At 36.4% G+C, this 20293-nt stretch overlaps 1 protein-coding gene across 1 annotated transcript in view; it reads right to left on the bottom strand.

Moving 5' to 3' along the window:
• LOC135087041 (uncharacterized) overlaps nt 1-20293 on the bottom strand; it is a 116552-nt gene that overhangs the window by 17444 nt on the left and 78815 nt on the right. The window lies entirely within an intron of this gene.

Genomic DNA, 20293 nt, shown 5'->3' with positions numbered 1-20293 from the left:
TGTCCTCCTGCGTCTTTCGTCCTCAATTAGCGTAGTAGGAATCAATCTTCTACTTTGAACTTGAGGAGGGTAAGCAGAAACATGACGGTCAACTCCTCAGATAGTCAAGTACAAAGATATCCAGAAGCAGCATACGAAAAGATGCAAAATTAGCCCTCTCAAATCACAATGGGAAGGTTTGGCAGCACAGGCAACACATTGTGTTGTGTAGAGGCGCCTCTCGCGATCATTTATTTACTAGACCAAGCAGTAACTTGAATAATGTACTTGATTAACTGTTATAATGTACTTGATTAACTGTTAATATAGTTAGTATTAAGTTATTCAATCAATTATTAGTATATCAATGGCATTAAGTTCGCCTTGTGTACCAATTTATATGGCATTAAAGAATAAATATTATAGTTAGTTCTTCTGTTATATGGTTTACTGATGGGTCAAAAATGGGCCCTAACGTAGGCTTTGCCGTGTATGGATAGCAGCCGAAGCTTAGGCTATCTCAAAGCCTGGGTAAATTTGCCAATATCTTTCAGAAATGTACGCCATTATTGAATGTGCAGAAGCTTACCTGCGAAAAAATTATGCCAACCACATAATTTACATTAACTCAGACAGTCAGGCCGCGCTGATGGCCTTAAACTCCAACTTAATCACCTCAAAGTTGGTAGAAAACTGCATGAGTCGACTGAATACCCTAGGAAAACGTAACAGAGTAACGCTAAGATGGGTTCCAGGTCACGCGGGAATCGTGGACAATGAAAATGCCGACAAACTGGCCAGAGCGGGAGCGGAGGGAACACAATATGGTCCAGAACCCTTTTGTGGCATTCCCAAAAGTCTCGCTCGACTGACCCTGGAGAACATCTATTTAAACAAATCCTTTAAGGCATGGTCAGACACGCTAGGATTAACTCATTCCAAAGCTCTTATAAAACCCTATGACCGAAAATGCTTTAAGCAGATCATAGGACTGAGTAGGATCAAAATGCGCATCTTAGTTCGAGCCTTCACTGGACACAGCAGCTTAAACAAGCACTTGTCCACTATGGCACTGTCCGAATCAAGTACGTGCAGGATGTGCCAAGAGGCAGATGAAACGCCACTACACATTCTCACGGACTGCGGACCTTTTGATGCGCAAGCGGAGCTTACACCTGGGCATACACATCCTAAGCCCACAAGATGTAAAACATATCGCCCCCCAAAAGATACTGCAATTCCTGATGGATGCAGGACTCGGAGGCTGACTGGCTGAGAGGAACTGTAACAAAAATAGCGGCGATCACAATAGATCGGTACCGGTCGCAGTGATACTAGGACTTTATTGAACTAGAATAGCCGCTCAACTTAATGAAAAAATAGTTCTTCTGCGTTTAAAACATAAATTAGTACAGTATAGGAGAGGAATAAATTGCAAATAGTTGGTACAGTATCAGTATCGGCGCGCCGACAGCTGGTCGTCGGCGGCGGCGGCGTGAAAAAATTCGCGGCGGCGGCGGCGCGCCGGCGTGGCGCCCACCTCTAATACAAAGTAACGAATTTACTATCAAACGGTAACTTTGCCGACTTAGGTTTAAAAAATATAATTTTCATAATGTTTTATTTTATTTTAAGTATTATCTATTGTATAACGCACCGTTAGCACAGTGATAACCAATAGTTACTCTGTTAGCTTTATGTGCACTGAAATTCTTAGCCCGTAATTTTAAACCGTAAGAGTGGATTCGATCAAACAAGAGTAAATATTAATCTCAAAAGAAATCGTCAGTTATTTGACATTTTGACATACCTATTTCCCATGCCTACTGAAACTGTCAATGTGCCAGTTAGGTATACCAAGAGTTATTCTCAGATAAAAGTTTGGTCGAAACGGGCCTAGTCTTTCAATTACTTCCAAATAAAGGTATTTTAATGCGAATTAATTGAACACGGTTAATATTTAATATCTTCACAAGTAGCATATTTGGAACTCTGTTAATTAATGCTTCGTTAACTTTAAATTAGAATCGCAAACATTTAAATTAGAAATATCGATCGAGTTAATGGAAATGATAAAAGCCGTAACAGACACAGGTGGCGCTTATCGCATAAATCAAATCAATTCAAAATATCCAGCACTCAATTCAAAACATCCGTCATTATCCTAACCACACACATCGTTATGCAAAACAGTGTTCATGAACATCACTAATTGGAGTTAGGTTTCATGTACTGAACTCATCAAAATGGTAATTAAATGAATTTTTAACAAAAAAGAGAGGTATCCAGGGCCGTGCAAAATAATTCTTAACTAAAGAAGTTTTCTATGAACCTAGTCACGTCTGTGTGCAAATTTAATTCGATATCACTCTAAAATTATGTCATAACGTATAAAAGTATGAAAAAAACAATGAGCTTGATAAATTTTCCACCTTTTTATGGTAAGAAAAATATTTAATAAAAATCTAGAAGCCTTTGGGCTTTAGTACTAGGACTCATAAACATAATATTATTGCCCTTATTTGTACAGTTCAGTGAGATTACGTGATTTTGTAATATAACGGTAATTTAATTTTCCGTTAATCACATGTTCACTGACTCGGGTAAATTTTGCGTGTAAGTAATTATTTCGCTTAAATTCCACATTAATATCTTTGAAAATAAGTCTCCTAATTCTATACTACCTATACTAATAGTATAAATGCGAAAGTAACTCTGTCTGTCTGTCTTGCTTTCACGCCTGAACCACTGAACCGATTTTGATGAAATTTGGCATAGAGATAGTGAATCCCCGAAAAGGACATAGGATAGTTTTAATCCCGGTTTTTGAAACAAGGACGCGCGTGATAAAGTTTTTCTGTGACAGACAAAATTAACACGGGCGAAGCCGCGGGCGGAAAGCTAGTTTATAATATTAAATCAAATCTAAAGGTAGCCCAATTTTGTTACCTTTAAGTATACTCGATTAGTCATTTCTTCGCTAAACTTAACGGCAGTTTCGTAGGTAAAACAATAAAGGTACCTAAATGAATTTAAACAGATTATGGTCGGTAAATAAGTGCTACATCGTTTTCAGACATTACAGTAAATGGTCTTCTAGAATTTTCAGTATCTTTAACAACTTCGACGAAGTAAGACTTGTCGTCCATTAGGGCTGAGCTAGAAAGAAGTTCGTGCTTTTACTAACAGCTCGCTAACTAGACGTCTTGCATCTCCTATTAAAGTTTACCAGACTTTATAAATTATACAAAACTTAGAATACTTTAAGAAATAACTTTCCAAAACTTATGAAATAAATGCACCTGAACGTGGGATTTATAGTTGGTTTTAGTTGTTGCTAATTTGGTATGTTTTAATTTAAAGTTAAGAAGTTCCCTTATAAAGTGTTATTGTTGAGATTCTATTGTTCATTTATTTGTCTATGTTCCATACATATGTAGTTTTGCACTTCAGTAGGAACTATTGCATTTTACTTTTTCTGTAAAATTTTCTAAACCATTTTACAATTTCTAGAACGGTTTAATAGTTACCACCTACGTCGTATCCATTAAAGTAAACGTAAACTAGCACAGGTAAAGCGAAGTAATAAAAAGCATAAAGATTTTCTAGCGGAGCTGTAGTGTAAAGACAGCTTAGTCGCTCTGTCACTCGGGTAATTTCCCGACCATCGCCACGAAAGTATTAGAGGAGAAGAAAAATGCCAGTGCTCACTTGGTTCACAAATTCTTATCCTATTCCGTTTTTCTGCTCCAATTATGACCGCGTCTACCTAAATTAAAGATAGTAAGAAAAGAAACGGGTCTGTCGTCAGAAATTTAGTATTACCGATACTTCTCCAATGCTAGGTGTATTCGTGACGTTTATACTAAATTCGCTACGCCCACTACCGATCTTGTACGCGTGGAAATTGTTTCAAGTCAACAAGCATGTTTCATTTTATATGTAACTCAATGTGTATTTTAAGATCTATATATCTGTCAATGAAAATCTTTATAATATAATTATTTGATATTTATTTATTTTGGACAAAGTAAACATTTTTTCTTTCTTTCCTTCAAAAACAGACGCCTTCTTATGACTACAATTACCTTAACGTAATAAACAAAGATATGTACGAATGAAACATGTCTCAAGTGGATCCGTAAGATTAATTTGCCAGAATCCCGAAAAATGACAAATCTTAAGAGAAAGAAGAATATCCAAATCTATCATTCGGAATTACTTTCATCTCCAGTAGAAACATTTTATTTGCTACAATTAGAATTTCCTAAAATACGTTCCAAGCCACCATTAACAAACTTATTGTAAGTAAAAAAACACAGCGCGTTGAATAGAGCTCTGTGATTGGTTCGTGTGTCACCCTGTGCGTTCACGCGCACTGTGAGACCTGATAGTAATGTTTGTGAATACGGGCGTAACTTTTTAAGACCAACTATGTTATAATAAAACATTAACTATACTTCAAAACTAAATGAACCGCATCCTGCTCAAATTTCAATTTCGCAAGTTAATATGCCGTTAGGAAAAGGTATCGTCTTAATTTTTCCTATTAATTCAATTAAGAGAAGATGAGCTCATTAAAACTGAGTTATTACAGGGATGAAGTTGGATAATTATAAGGTTTTATGGTTTTGTTTGATTATGTAAGCACTTTAACATGAACCATGAAATTATTTCTGCTATGGTGTCCGAGTAACTGAGTAATGACGTATGACTTCTTTACCCTGCATAAACATACATTATGGGGCCATGTGTTATTCGTGATATACTTACTTGCTTAACAATTAGTTTGTTAGTATACATATTTTGTACATTGCAATGACTTGTTATTATATCAGTATTGTATTAGTACTATAGTCTCAGCATTAGGCCCAAAAGCGACGACGCATCTTTTATCACTAGGGTTCGCGACATAATGCTGAATAAGGCCTGAATTCTTGAGTGAGACCTTTTTATGATGAGCTTCGTATTGCTGTTTTGTTAGTATTGGCATTTCTTGCATTATTCCTCTTTTGTATCTTTTACTTGAGCCACCTGCGTGGTAACTTTTGTTTCTCTACATCTATCCCAATAAAATTTATCTTCATTTGTCTTTTCAGGGTTCCGTAGTCCTGACAAGGAACCCTTATTTCTATTTTATTATGTAACGACAAACGTTTTAGGTATCTTAAGAACTTCGTGTTTCTAAGATTTGCAGCCGGTATTTTATATATAGAGTTTGACAGATGTTTGACGTTTGTTATGGTAGAAGTAAGATGGTGCAACCCAGCCTAAACGTTTTATTTGATTTAACAAAGATTTCTGAGAATTTTCACAAACCCATGAAGAATAATCTATTTGGACCAATAAAAATAAAATAAAATAATAATAAATAAATATCCTTGGACATTTTAAATGGTTCTTCTAGCATATTTTCTCTGATAGCATTCAAATCTCCAGGGGTGTTACACATTTTCCATTCCGGTAAAGAGATATAAAACACTTTCAATCTTCGAGATCCCTTGAGGTACTTAAATAAGCTGGAACCGTAGTGTGCCAATAGCGAAATTCTATACATAAAGTCTATTTCTATACGATATCTAATTGATCTCACCAATTGAATAAAATGTACTTTTACTTGGCAATTCGTTTTTACCAGTGGCGGGGCAAGACCTAAATTTGATGTGGGCAAGACAGATTTCGCGAGGCTTTGTTCTGTGGCGACCTGAAGACGGATTTTATGAAATAATAAAAAAAAACGGGTCAATGGTCTATTCATTGACAGTTTCTGATTTCTTGATTCAGTGATTATTTTTAAAGGAATATTGCGCCAAAGAATAATGTTCGTCACTTAAAACCGTGTTGTTGCTTAATTTTGTGTCTGATTATGACTGAATTTGTTTGGAAAAAAAAAAATATTTTTATTTTTAACTAGGTACATTGTTTAGCTATCAAGAATTTATATTTAATAGTCAATGTTTGCATTTATTGTCGTATTGTGGTATTGTCATCTCCACCTTGTATACATTTTTTCAAAATTTTTGATGCGCGAGGCCCCTTGTACCGCGAGACCGTAGGCGGTGGCCCACGTCGCCCACGCCTTACGCCGCCACTGGTTTTTACCACCAAGCAAACACAATTCCCGAAAACATTTTGTAACCAAAATATATCGATGTGAAGCAAAAGCTATGTTATTTTATTTTTAAAAATATTTAGATCGAGAGGCGACTCTTAACGCCAGAACAAAATCAACTAAGCCATATTATGTTTCGTACATAAACAGTAAAATAATACGTGAGTTTGTTGTTTTAATAAGTAATCCAAAGGTTTTTTCACCCCTGTATCGCCGATGTAAGAGAAGAATATAGCTTATGTCCCATTCCCGTCTACAATCATAACGTGTTTATCCACAGGGTTCCCGCCATAAATAAAAGGGGAGACACCCTGTGGTGTCCCATAATGCCTTGTAATCTCTTATTTGGTGACATATGAGTACATTACTGGGTTAGTATCAATTTATGTGTGTTTTGTGGTATCCAAAGCGAAATGATTGTGGCTATTAAGTATATTGTCCCGGGTTCTATTCCCAAGTGAAAATCTATATTTTCACGTATAATATCAATCAATTATAAAAATCTAAGCCTGAGTTGCACCACCTTATTTTAACCGCAACAGTAACAACAACCGGTGTTTTGTATGGAGTTTGACAGATTTTGACGTTTGTCAAAGTTTAAGTACGATGGTGCCACTCAGCCTAAAGTCTGATCTACACGTATTAAGTAGTTAAGTAAGCAACTAAATAACTTACCTAGTACTAAGTCTATGTCCAAACGTATTTCAGTAGTCAAGCTCTAGTTTACTATAAAACTGCTTGTCAAAACGTGTCAAGTGACAAGCCCCGCCCACCAACTAACCCGAAAAATAAGTTATTTAGTTTACCGACTTAACTAGGTACTTAATGCGTGTAAATCTGCCTTAAGTTGTGCTTAAACTACAGCTTAAACTAAGTAGCGTCACAGAATAATAATAAGTACTACGTACAGAAGTTGTACTTCGCGAAGGTATTTAAAAAAATGTATGCTCAATGTCATTAACAATATGGTGTAATTTAGCTTGTCTCAAGAGTCAAGCAAGTTTGTCAGAAGTTTTGTTGACAAACGTCAGTGATCGGTACTGCGCCGAAGCTATAGGGCTGACTTCGGTAAAATGATGTGACGTGAGGTGCCAATCTGCAGAAAATGGCGGAGGAAATACATGATTTAGCATGAATTATCATGAATAATATTAACTACTTATTTACCTCTCAGTGTCTTCAGGCAACTTAAAAAAGTACATTATGTGTTTTTATTATTATTTAGGCAGTTAAATACTGCACAGTATTTAGTACACCATTTTCTTTATTTTTTTCCATCATACACAAGAATACGCGTGCGTGAGTCAATGTTCGCTCGTATGTGAGGCCTTGTCGAATAGTACTCTTGTAGGGGGCAATCGTGCGTGTTTTGTTTTCGATGTAAACTCGCGGAGATGAACAGGCCTGGTAGCGTTGTGAGTACTAAGTAGCCTTTATTTTTAAATAGGTAAAGTTAAACCTTTTTGCTTGTAAAAGGACATTGTCAGAAACGGCCTTAGATTCCTGGGCACAGCAGTAAAGTATCAAAATTAATCTCTTACTTTTTGAATACATAAATATTAATTAGATTGTAATGGACACTTGAGGATTAGAAAATGAAATAATAAAAGTCTTTTATATGTATTCCATAATACTATGACGACATCCGGACATTTTAGGGCGTGGCCTGCTCCATATCCTATGAAGTTCCATAATTTGTGTCGATAAAATCTATGTAAAATCGGCACAAGGCAATGCCGTACTTCATTGTTAGGAATCCACGTAATAGTGATGTTGACTGCGGTCATCATAGACAATAAGATACCGATCTTGTAAATAAATCAAATCGTCCAAATTGCTACAGTATGACTAGATTTTAATTAAAAGTTAAAAATATATTGCACGATACTACAAGAAGCTATCTAATGTGTCCAACTGGTCTAAAAGGTCATGAATAAAATAAAAAGAATTGAAAAATCCAATGCCGCTTAAAGTGAGAGAAATGTCTAAAGTTCTAATAAAATTGAAAGTTTTATTCGCTCAAAATGCTTATAACAATAATTGGTAATACATTTCAAATATTAAGTACCTTTATAATGTATCGATAGAACCAAAATGATGTCCTCTCAGCTTGGATAGGGAAAACCCAGGATTGGGGGAGCGCTCCAGGCAATTTTCAGAACATTTCATAGGTGGTAGTAAATAATATTTATTTTATTATTAAAATTGAATATTTTGATATTGATAAAATTGCCATATACCTTTCGATTCAAATACCGAATATTTTTCAATCGATAAAAATTATCGAGAATTGTTAATAATATTCAATTAAAAGTTGTTCAATCCCTAGTCATTCATAGACTAAGACGGTAACCATGGAGATAGTTAGTTTGGTAAGTCACGTGTTAAATGTCAAGAGTGGAAAGTAAACATAGGATTCATGTTATTTATTTACGTGCAAAATGTAAGTAAGTAAATCATAAAAGTGGAACGCCGAGCTATTTCCAAAACCCGTCCAATATTATAATACAATTTGGCTGCGACAACTACAATTCAGAACATCTCCCAAATCGATGTGCATACAATATTATAATACAATACTAGTAAGTAAGAGGTTATGATAACAATAATGCTAACAATAAGTTTATAGAATTGGTCCGCCAGGAATAATTGTTCTTAAATAAAGATTTGTGTCATTTAGAACCTAGAAAGTATTTTTTCGGCACTGTTGATCTAACGGCGAACAATGTATGGAGAACGAACATTGTCCTTTAGTTACTGGTTATGAAATTTTACATTAGTGACGCTTAGGAGCATACAACACCTAAAGACAGTTAGTGCCTACCTGGCTAAAACTACACTTTATATTAACACGATCATAACTACTGATACTATTTTGAGGAAAATACATTTCCTTCCATTTTTATTTATTCTTTTATACCATATTAGTTGGTACATAAGGCGAACCATTCTAATATTATATTTTTTTACTTTTACTCTTGTATAGCTCCCGAGAGATTTTTTACTTTGACATCGAAATAAAACAGCAGAGCCGTTGATCCAGTAGTAAATAAACTATTAAAGAATTATTGAACATTGCTAATAATTCATCGAGTTGACGTATCTTGGAAAATACTGTAACAAAGAACCGAACTGGAATGAAACCAACTGAATTATGTATCACTATTGATTCGATATCATCAGGTCAGTACCTAACTGCCGTAATATAAATATTTGCACAACCCAACCCTCATTTTGTGTCATATCAAGATTATGTAAATAAATATTCTGTCAATCTGCATTTGAAAACTTCAAACGTCGAAACGAATTCCAACTTTCTTACCGAAACTTGACCTAACTTTTATTTGATAAATATTTTTGACCGGGGCAAAAATTACTTTAATACATCATGAGAATCATCATCGTTAAGATTTTAAAATAGCGTGGCTCATTCGACTAAATAAATAAATATAACACGTAGTTAGAGCTACAAACATAAAAGCTACTCATTTTTCAAGAGGTGCATGCCAGGAAATCTACTCGTGTGGAATGTCAGTTTGCAATCGAGGTTCCTCTCAAATCCCAGCTCAACTGGAAACCTACGTACAAAGCTTATCTGTGACATCTTCACTCCAATTGCTCTAAAAGCTTTGAACTTTACCAGAAGCTCTAGCTTGCATTAATTGCAGAAGTTTTCATCTGGTACGGTTCCATAGGGAGTTCAATACTGCACTTTAATAACCATATTAACTTCGACTGAATTTCCTCGTCAAAGGAGAGTAAATATACCGTATATTTGTGATTTTTCAGTCCTTTCGTTGGAAGTTTTGCGTAAACAAATTTTGTTTGAAAGATAAAAATGTACCGTTCATGTTTCTACTTTCACTTTGTCTTATGATGTGTTCTCCGAACCTGTTTGCATTAACTTTTGCCGCTTTACACAGAGAGCAGATAAATAAATAATGAACTGGATAAATATTTTCACATTTTCACGGAATTCAGAAGTAAAAAAAAAGGAAATAAAATTCCTAGAAAACTTTTGTGTTTAAAAAATACCAACCGAATTGAGAACCTCCTCCTATTTAATCCATTTTCATATTGAGGTTTCAATCCAAATGAATGTTTGACACGTTGTACAAAAACTGAAATTAATTTATAATTCCCATGAGTTATTATTTAAAGGAACAGCCCAACAAGGAATTAATGGTATTGGCTTTTTGCAAATCGGCCGAAGGCTATAAAAGTTGGACCGTAGCCAGTGTATGAAAAAAGGGTAGAAGTAGCCTGTGTATTTAGTATTTCTTTCATGTCTCTATTTTGTATCTACGGTGTATAATAAGCATTATTGCTTAACCATGGTTATTTATTATTATGCATACTAATTATTTTCGATTAATGTAGGCTTTTGATAATTGAAAATACAGGATTATGAAATCGTATCTAAATATACAATATAACTCAAAGGTGACTGACTGACTGACTGACATAGTGATCTATCAACGCACAGCCCAAACCACTGGACGGATCGAGCTGAAATTTGGTATGCAGGTAGATGTTATGACGTAGGCATCCGCTAATAAAGGATTTTACGAAACTCCACCCTAAAACGGGATCCACGCGTTTTATGTATATTCATAAGAATAACAGTAGTTAATTTAGTACCTATTTACTTTGAAAAAGGGCTATTTCTACGCTTTTCTGTACTCTAACCGTAGCCAGGGGCGCAACAAGTTGACATACTACGTCGGTCTTATTAAGCCTGTTCGATTCTGGTTAACTTCATTGGTAATTACCAGGTAGGCTGAGTTTATTTATAGTATGTACTAGCGGCCGCCCGCGACTTCGTACGCGTGGATCAAGTTTTACCTCCTTCATCTATCTTACGCGGTTTAGATTTTTTCATACATTTTTTTTCCCGCTAACTCCTGTTCCGGTGGGAATTTTGCAATATCCTGTTGTAACTAAGCTTTAAGTTTTCTAAGGTACCTGCATGCCAAATTTCAAGCGTCTATCTTACGCGGTTTAGAGTTTTTCATACAAATGTTTTTTTCCGCTAACTCCCGTTCCCGTGGGAATTTTGCAATATCCTGTTGTAACTAAGCTTTTAGTTTACTAAGGCACCTGCATGCCGAATTTCAAGCGTCTAACTTAAGCGGTTTAGATTTTTCATACAAAAGGATCTTCCCGCTAATTCCCGTTCCCGTGGGAATTCTTAAGTATCCTATAACCTGCCCAGGAGTAAGAAGAATAATTGTACCAAGTTTCGTTAAAATCCGTCGAGTAGTTTTTGTTTCTATAAGGAACATACAGACAGACAGACAGACAGACAGACAGACAGACAGACAAAAATTTTACTGATTGCATTTTTGGCAACAGTATCGATCACTAATCACCCCCTGATAGTTATTATGAAAATATATTCCATGTACAGAATTGACCTCTCTACAGATTTATTATAAGTATAGATTTAAAATAACGAATTGTAATTGAAGATCGTTAAGAGTAGGCGCACACCGTTGATTTTTAGTTGGCCGATAGTTGTGCCTGATTTTAAATTGTATGAAGAATCGGCCAAATCGAATCGGCGTAGTGTGCGCACTCCCATATGATACATGCCCATACTGATCAACTGCCCGACTAAACTATCGGCCGACGAAAAATCAACGGTGTGCGCCTACTCTAAGTGGCTAGGTGATAATAAAGCTTTAAGAACAATCCTCACGAAGTGTTACGGCGGTCCCTATTGAGCACGAATTGAGTCACAAGTCACTTTCTTGAAGGCTGCTCTAAACAATTTAAATACGTCTATAAAAAGCTTATGTATGTAATTCACTTACACCCTGTGGGCTTTTACTATTGGTGTCAAGTTCACGACCCCTCATAAAGATCTTTGAGACCTTCCACTTCCACAAACGTGTTGCTAACCTAACGCATTATTAATTAAGTAAAGTAAAGAAAAATACCGCTACGAAATTTATTCGTAGGTAAAATAACTGTATGCTACGAATTACTACGACGCGCCAGAGGCTACGGAATGAAAATGTCTCGTAGCTCTAGGCGCAACAAGTCTGCTACAAAATTGTTGCTACGGTCTTGCTACATACTTTTCGGGCGCTTAATTTTAATTGACATTGGTATCTCATTATTTACATGCCGTTATTATAACTTATTAGCCATTTCGATTATAATATGACTGAAGGCAAACTCACAATTCTAAATTCTGTTCCTTTTCATTCTTTTGTAAGTAAAGTAACCAAGTGCATTAATTGCATCAAACTACGACTACTACGTTAACGTGCAACAGAATTCACAGTCTATGTAATTAAGACTTTAATAACCGGTATAAACCGGTAATACTTTGTGGCAGGGAATGTTTCGCTAATCTTTCCAATCATAGTCCGTAAGTTTTGATTGCGTAACAATGTGTATTAAATACGCTATTACCTTCTCTATGTAGGTCAAGACATAATGCATAAAGGTACGGAGAAGGCTCATTTCAACAGGTGACAGGAGTGTTCACTAAAAGCGTTCTTTCTCTGTGTATTGAATTCTTTGAGTGGTGTCATTATCATAAAATCAACAGTCGTAATGCAGATAGCTTATTTTAATACGTTATAGAGGCACACAGGTCACTTTTTATTTTAATTCTCTAAAAAAATATGTATCGTATGACTTTATTTCTGATTCTATCAACTCAGTGACCCATTTTAAAGGGCCGTGACGTGAATATTCAGTTTCGATAGCCATGAATGGTTAACGCGGATAATAGGGGTATATTTGTTGTCGGTTTTTATAATTTTTTATTTGTGTACAGAAACTGAATTTACATAGAGGAAAATAATACTCATGTATACAGAATATTACCGAGTATGTATTAGATTAAACAATGTGTAAGCTATATACACTCGCGAGCAAAACTATGGAATCACTTACATGAAGCTGTTTCCACGCGATCTTGTGTACTAACGAATTTGTTAGTAACAAAAAAAGTGACACCATTTTAAAGATTAAACTTTTACCTTTAAATTGATACCAAATTCATTTAAATCACACCAGTATTTAAAAAGATATCGCGGCTGATGTGAAGAAGTAAGGAAAAAGACATGTATCAACTGTTTGATACGTCGCGAGTTGCGGCCCATTTACCCCTATAAAAGCACGTGTTTTCGGATTTTTGCTTTCACACGTTGATCCATACACATCTCAGCTTCTTTTGACACTTTACCTGGGATTCTACACCTTCAGAAGCAGCACAAATCCTTGCACTATTGCAAGCAGGGCTCAGCCAGCGGGCTGTCGCATGTCAGCTCCACATAAGCCAGTCCTGGGTTTCGAAAGTTTTAAGACGCTTTCGGGAGACTAGTGGCTTTATCCCGAGACCAAGTTCTGAACAGCGCCAGTGCACATCGCAGAAGGATGGCCGTTTTTTCATGTCAACCTCTCTATGAAATCGTCATTTGATTGGTATCGACGTCCAGCAAGAGCTCAGAAATGTTCGTAGGATAGCTGTTAGCGTGTGGACAGTTCGTCTAAGATATAAGCAATAGAATTTGACTCCAAAAAGGCCTGCCACAGACTCGAAACTGACGGCAGGTCACCGATAAGCACGATTTCAATTTGCTCGTACACATCTCGATGGGAAGTCGAGCAAGCCACCCCCATAAGCCACTGTTTCAGCGAACCAGCACTGCACAAATCGCTCCCCAGGCTGCCTATAGACCCGACCTCTTCAACTGCTGCACTGCAAACACAGTCTGCATTCATCGGAGAACAAAACTCGCCTCCATTACTCGCCTACCCATCAAAATAAGTGCGAGTTAATTAAAAGCGTGCTTGTCGGTGACCTGCCGTCAGTTTCGAGCCTATGGCAGGCCTTTTTGGAGTCAAATTCTATTGCTTATATCTTAGACGATCTGTCCACATGCTAACAGCTATCCTACGAACATTTCTGAGCTCTTGCTGGACGTCGATACCACTCAAATGATGATTTCATAGAGAGGTTGACATGAAAAAACGGTCATCCCTCTGCGATATGCACCGGCGCTGTTCAGAACTTGGTCTCGGGATAAAGCCACCAGTCTCCCGAAAGCGTCTTAAAACTTTCGAAACCCAGGACTGGCTTATGTGGAGCTGACGCGCGACAGCCCGCTGGCTGAGCCCTTCTTGCAATAGTGCAACGATTTGTGCTGCTTCTGTAGGTGTAGAATCCCAGGTAAAGTGTCAAAAAAAGCGGAGATGTGTATGGATCAACGTGTAAAAGCAAAAATCCGAAAACACGTGTTTTTATAGGGGGTAAGTAGGCCGCAACTCGCGACGTATCAAACAGTTGATACATGTCTTTTTCCTTACTTCTTCACATCAGCCGGGATATCTTTTTAAATACCGGTGTGATTTAAATGAATTTGGTATCAATTAAAAGGTAAAAGTTTAATCTTTAAAATGGTGCCACTTTTTTTGTTACTAACAAATTCGTTAGTACACAAGATCGCGTGGAAACAACTTCATGTAAGTGATTCCATAGTTTTGCTCGCGAGTGTAGTTGCTACACTGTTTTGCTTATTTTGCATTCCACGGTAAATGGGCTATTCAACACAAAATGATTTTTTCAAATCGGATCAGTACTTTATAGTTTCTGAGACTAGCTCGTTCAACCAAACAAAACTCTTCAGCTTTATAATATTAGTAATACCACCGTAATACTTATTTCAATCAATTAACTTACGTAACCAATCTTACTATTTTCATCAGCATGTATTTTTTAATTAAGGGTTCTTTGTAACGTATCTTCCGATAACATGGATGCATTTCACCTGAAATTTCATTGTTCTCCCAACATAAAAGCATTATATTAAAATTGAACAAAAATTTTCAATGCACGTTAAAATGAATATTACAATTTTAAAAGGAGCATCGTTTGTTCTCTACTGGATGTATGGGTAATTTGATAGACGTGTTCCGCTCGTTAAGTTAGCACAGTCACGAAGATAAGGCTTCTCATGATGCTAGTTTTTGTGCCTGTCTTTCAGCTGAACGTCCGCCACAATTTTTATTGTAGTTTTTACAGAATACCTATTTCATCTCACATTTTAACTTTCTCGAATTTTTCGCTAAAATTTTGATTGACATTAGGTATGTTAGAATAGAGTTAGCTATTTTTTGTTGAATATTGTTCTCCAGTTCATTACGGATAGATTTTTGTAAAATCTGACATTATCTTCTTGCTTATTTAAGGTACTTATTTGGTTTTTGTCTTTACATGGTATGTGACAAAGACCATTTACGTAATAAAGACTTGAGATGAATTTCTATTCTTTATTATATCGCCTAAAAATCTGTTACAAATCAACTTGCAAAACAAATTATAACAAAACACAACAAAATATTGATTGTGTCAACATCGCAGTGCAAACGTGGAATAAAGCTGGTCATGAATAACAACAGGCTTTAGCACGCGACGGCCTTACATGGCAAGGTTTGTGGACGCTTGACATGTGCTGATTAAATGCACTGGCTTAGGGGTGTCCAGAATAGTTATAAAACTCATAAAACAACTCATTAAACTAATTTATTTATGCAAATAGGCTTTAAAAAAGCACTTTTACACGTCCCAGTATTAACCCTACCACTGCTTCAGGACAATAAATGGGCCAGTGCTGCGAAGATGCAGCGCAATAAACTCTGTCACTATTGTCAGCCTCCTTTTCAAGGGTTTACAGACTTTAAAATATACATAGTTATAAATATTTATGCTAGCTAGGCAGTTACGCATCCCAAACATTTTTATCTTTTAAATAATCATCGACTTTATAGTATATTGGTCTGAACTCTTCTGCGCTGTGGCAACCCTGATGTCAGATGTGGTAAGGCGTTGTAGAGTTCAGATGTACAGCTTTAGATACGGGATGGATACCTACAGCACGGAATGATTAACGTTATATTTAGCTATTTGTATGACATGATTCGTGGACAAGACAAGTCAAGCACTTGTGCTGATTTAATCCTTCAAGGCCCGCGAATCTAGACACAATAGATAACAACTGTCTACAGTATTTTTGCGCACGGGTTATGCTTAGCTTATTTTTATTGCTTTATAACCTAGAAACAAGAATAACAACAAACAATTGTTCTGATTTAGCTTTTATGTGTAAAAAATAGAAAAATTCATATCAATGAATGTATGAAACATGAACATAGAGATGATTTAATTTGTTGCCAAATATATTTTTTTCTTTCTTTCTTTCATTCTTTCTAATTATTAAAACATAACAAACATCCATTTAAGATTTATTCTCACAAGAGAAAAATTAAAATAGAGTCCAAATATTTATTAAAAATTAAAAGTTCTAATTTCCTGTCATGTTCCATAGAAGATTTTTTTCATAAAAATCTAACCCTATCATGCTTTCAGTATACTGGCCTTGGTAACGTCGTTTCTCAAATCCCACTATATTTTGATGAAAGCGTGCCCCTTGTTCTTGCGAATAAGCCCCCATAATTATTTATAAATATATCCCAATGAGAATGTGACGTGCATCTTTAGAGACATTCTACAATGAAGATGGAAAATTCAAATCGCTATAACTTTTTAAAAAGCAAATATTTTCGATTTGTAATCGCACTTTTTTATATACATTTGCTTACATAATCAGAATATAATAAGTAAAATCCATGCGCAAAAAAAAATTATTTTTTTGTTGACCGGTGTAATCAATTGTTATGACATTAATTAATCCGTCCAGAATAGTTATATTGGTCTGAACTCTTCTACGCTGTGACAACCCTGGTGTCAGATGGGGTAAGACATCGTAGAGGTCAGACATGCGGGTCTAGATACGAGTCTTCCACAGCATGCATCTTTTTTGTCGAACTATCATAGCACTTGGGAATTATACAAGGAACTTTATTCTGTATTGTGAGTTGGGCAAGTTGAAATGAAAAAATATTGGGTCCTTAAAAGTTTTAAAGTGAGAAAACAAATGCGTTTTAATTGTTTTCTTCATCGATTATTATGAGATCCGTAAAATTGGTTACAATAAAATAGGTATAGATATCGTTTCATTATCCGATGTAGAGACCCATGGATACCTTAATTGTATCTTCATAGCTCTAGCTTGAGTTGTAAACGCTCGAAACATTCAATAAAATATCCTCCCATTGTAGGTTGGTAATTTACCTGTTCTATCTATCTTTACATTCACAAATTTGTTACGTATAATCAGGCCATTACACGTTAAGTATCACCTAATCTAGACTAAAAATCTCCGGGACATTATTCTACGTACTTTCCTTATTAAACGAGTTTGAAAAATGTGTCTCAAAATCTACCTTTGCAAGCTTCCTTGATAAAGGAAGTTAATTGTTACGGAATTTCCTCCTTCCCAAAAGGAGACAGTGAGACAATGAAAAACACACCTTACGTACGACAGCATTAGTGTTAAAGTCGTGGGTAATTTGTGTTACTTTGAGGCTAAGACGAACATTCTTTTATTTTCATCCGGAATGTACATCGACGGAAAATGAGTCCTTATTTCAGACAATAGGGGTGATGACACGAGTTAGAAGTTTCTATTGGACGCCATCATGGGGGTCAAACAACATAAGTATAAGTTAGTAATTCTTTTAGGTAGTCTAGTTTACTAAGGCTGAGTTGCACCATCTTACATTAACTTTGACAAACGTCAAAAAATAATTATAATAAAAATGAAATTGTCAAACTCCATACAAAAAACACCGGTCATTGGAATGGTTACGGTTAAAGTAAGTTAGTGCAACTCAGCCTGAAAGGTTATAGACTTGCTTGTAGCATTGCAAACCTACAAGCATTGCAAAGACACGTTTGTACGTATTAATTATATAAAAATTTCAAACCATTCAAAGACTTTGTCCGTCATATCGATAAAAATATATAATCAGAAGTTTTTGCGTGGAAGAGTAACATAATGAAATATTCATTCATCCTTTTGCGTTAAAAGATACTTAACTAATTAAAACAACAGGTTGAAACAAAACCAAACCAGGTTGTGTACTGGTAACAGAAATAGATGCGTTCGATGACGGGTAGTCTGAAAAACTAGGCCCATGATATTGTTTGTGTACTGCAGCTGCGAACAAAGCTAACGTCACTCTGTTTTTGCGTCAACATTTCCCTGCTACCTAGTCGGGTCCATTCCGTAAAAAGAAATAAAATGTGTTTGAAAACCGGGCTTAAAATAATAATATTTTTTCCTGACGAATTTTTGCTCCCCTGTTACTTGTTACTCGATCCGTACCTTTATGTACGAGTACACGCCTGAATAAAGCTCCAAGGTACGTTTGTTTTGCTTCCATTAAAAAAATGAAAACCTAAGTTTAAAATCATTTATAAATCATCATCCATCAAATATCCTGTAAATTACCTCATGTAAAGGTGCTTACCTAATTCCTAAGAGCCTCCTTTGTGGTATTTTTGTTCTCACCCGAGGCCGAAAACCTTCTCGGTATTTGATAAAAGGAAATTGTCTGCGGTTACAATAAAAGATAAAAATCACGAACATTTCTTGAAATGCGGGACCAAATAACCAGTCAACTAGAGTGATGTCGTGTCGTCCGAAACATATCGAAAACGATATCCAAAACCCAAGCTACACAGATCTGGTTAAAATGAGTTCTCTAAATAAAATTCAAAGACTTTTAGCTCGATGGAACACGTCTTTGTTGCTACAATATCAAATCTATGTTTCAATATTGTAAGTTCAATTTCTTGGATCTAAGAAAGTATTGGAAATATCCTTTATCTAGACCAGATGCACACAGGAGCTCTTAGAAGCGCGCTGAATATAAAATATACGCATCAACATCATTTACCTACGTCTTTATTCCACGGAGCAAATGCATGTGCTTTTCTTTGATAATGCAGACTCTTCGGTGTATAATCAAAGTAAAATTAAGATCAGCTGCAGGATTAATCTTGGTCTTAGAGTCGTTTGACGTAGAGGTATTGAAAGTGTACCTCTAATTAAAAAAGTAGGTAAAAGAAGGTTAGATTAAACCGAGATTAGGTGGGCGGGGGATTAGGACGAGGTTAATCGTCGAATCCAACTCGGCTGGGCAGCGTTCGGGAAGCTTCGCGAAATTCTCACGTCCGAAATACCGCAGTGTCTCAAGACAAAAGTATTTGACCAGTGTGTGTTGCCAGTGATGGTGTATGGCTCTGAGACGTGGTCGCTTACTATGGGCCTCATAAGAAGGCTCAAGGTCACCCAAAGAGCGATGGAGCGTGCTATGCTCGGAGTTTCCCTGCGTGATCGAATCAGAAATGAGGAGATCCGTAGGAGAACCAGAGTGACTGACATAGCCCGCAGAATCGCTAAAATCAAGTGGCAGTGGGCGGGGCACATAGCTCGAAGAGCTGATGGCCGCTGGGGCAGGAAAGTTCTTGAGTGGCGACCACGAGCTGGAAGACGTAGCGTGGGCAGGCCTCCCACTAGGTGGACCGACGATCTGGTAAAGGTCGCGGGAAGTACCTGGATGCAAGCGGCGCAGGACCGGTCTTTGTGGAAATCCTTGGGGGAGGCCTTTGTCCAGCAGTGGACGTCTTTCGGCTGAAACGAACGAACGAACGAGGTGGGCGGGGTAGTTACTCTCTTGGTTAGTAAGCATCTTGTTTTAATATAGCGCGTCAGTACTAATTAGTGACTAATTTATAGTTTGATACATAAAACAAATCCAACCACGTACCGTAGCAATCACATTTTTTGAAAGTTGTGTTTCTTTAACATATTTTATGAAAGCTGTACGGCATGTAAAATGTGTTTAATTCCTGTAATGCCTTATGTGCCTCAGATTTAATTAAACTACATCCTAATAATTGAATAGTGGCATGGCTCAAATGCGAGCGATGTAGGGTTAATTGGGGGTCTTCCGATTTCAGTCTCCGGTCTGTTCAATGGAAGCAAATGGGTTAGGTACCCTTTCAAATTGAGTTAGGGTGCCTCAGCTTAAAAAGCCAACTATTTTTTATTGGTGTAACTAGCGAACGAGTGGTCGGAAATATAACTGAGGTAATAAATAATATAACGAAAAAGAACGCATTTGAATGCTTTATGCATTTGCAAAATACAATACATTGGACTGCACCCACCACAAGCGTAAAATAGAAAGAATTCAATCGAAAGGAAAACATGTGAACAATGGATGTTATAAAATAAACAACGTTCCACAAACTTGAAACAATATGAAACGAGC

The sequence above is a fragment of the Ostrinia nubilalis genome, chromosome Z (genome assembly GCF_963855985.1).
Source record: "Ostrinia nubilalis chromosome Z, ilOstNubi1.1, whole genome shotgun sequence".
NCBI classification, from domain to species: Eukaryota; Metazoa; Arthropoda; class Insecta; order Lepidoptera; family Crambidae; genus Ostrinia; species Ostrinia nubilalis.
The sequence above is the reverse complement of the archived record's forward strand: the minus strand, read 5'-3'. Positions and strand labels throughout refer to the sequence as shown.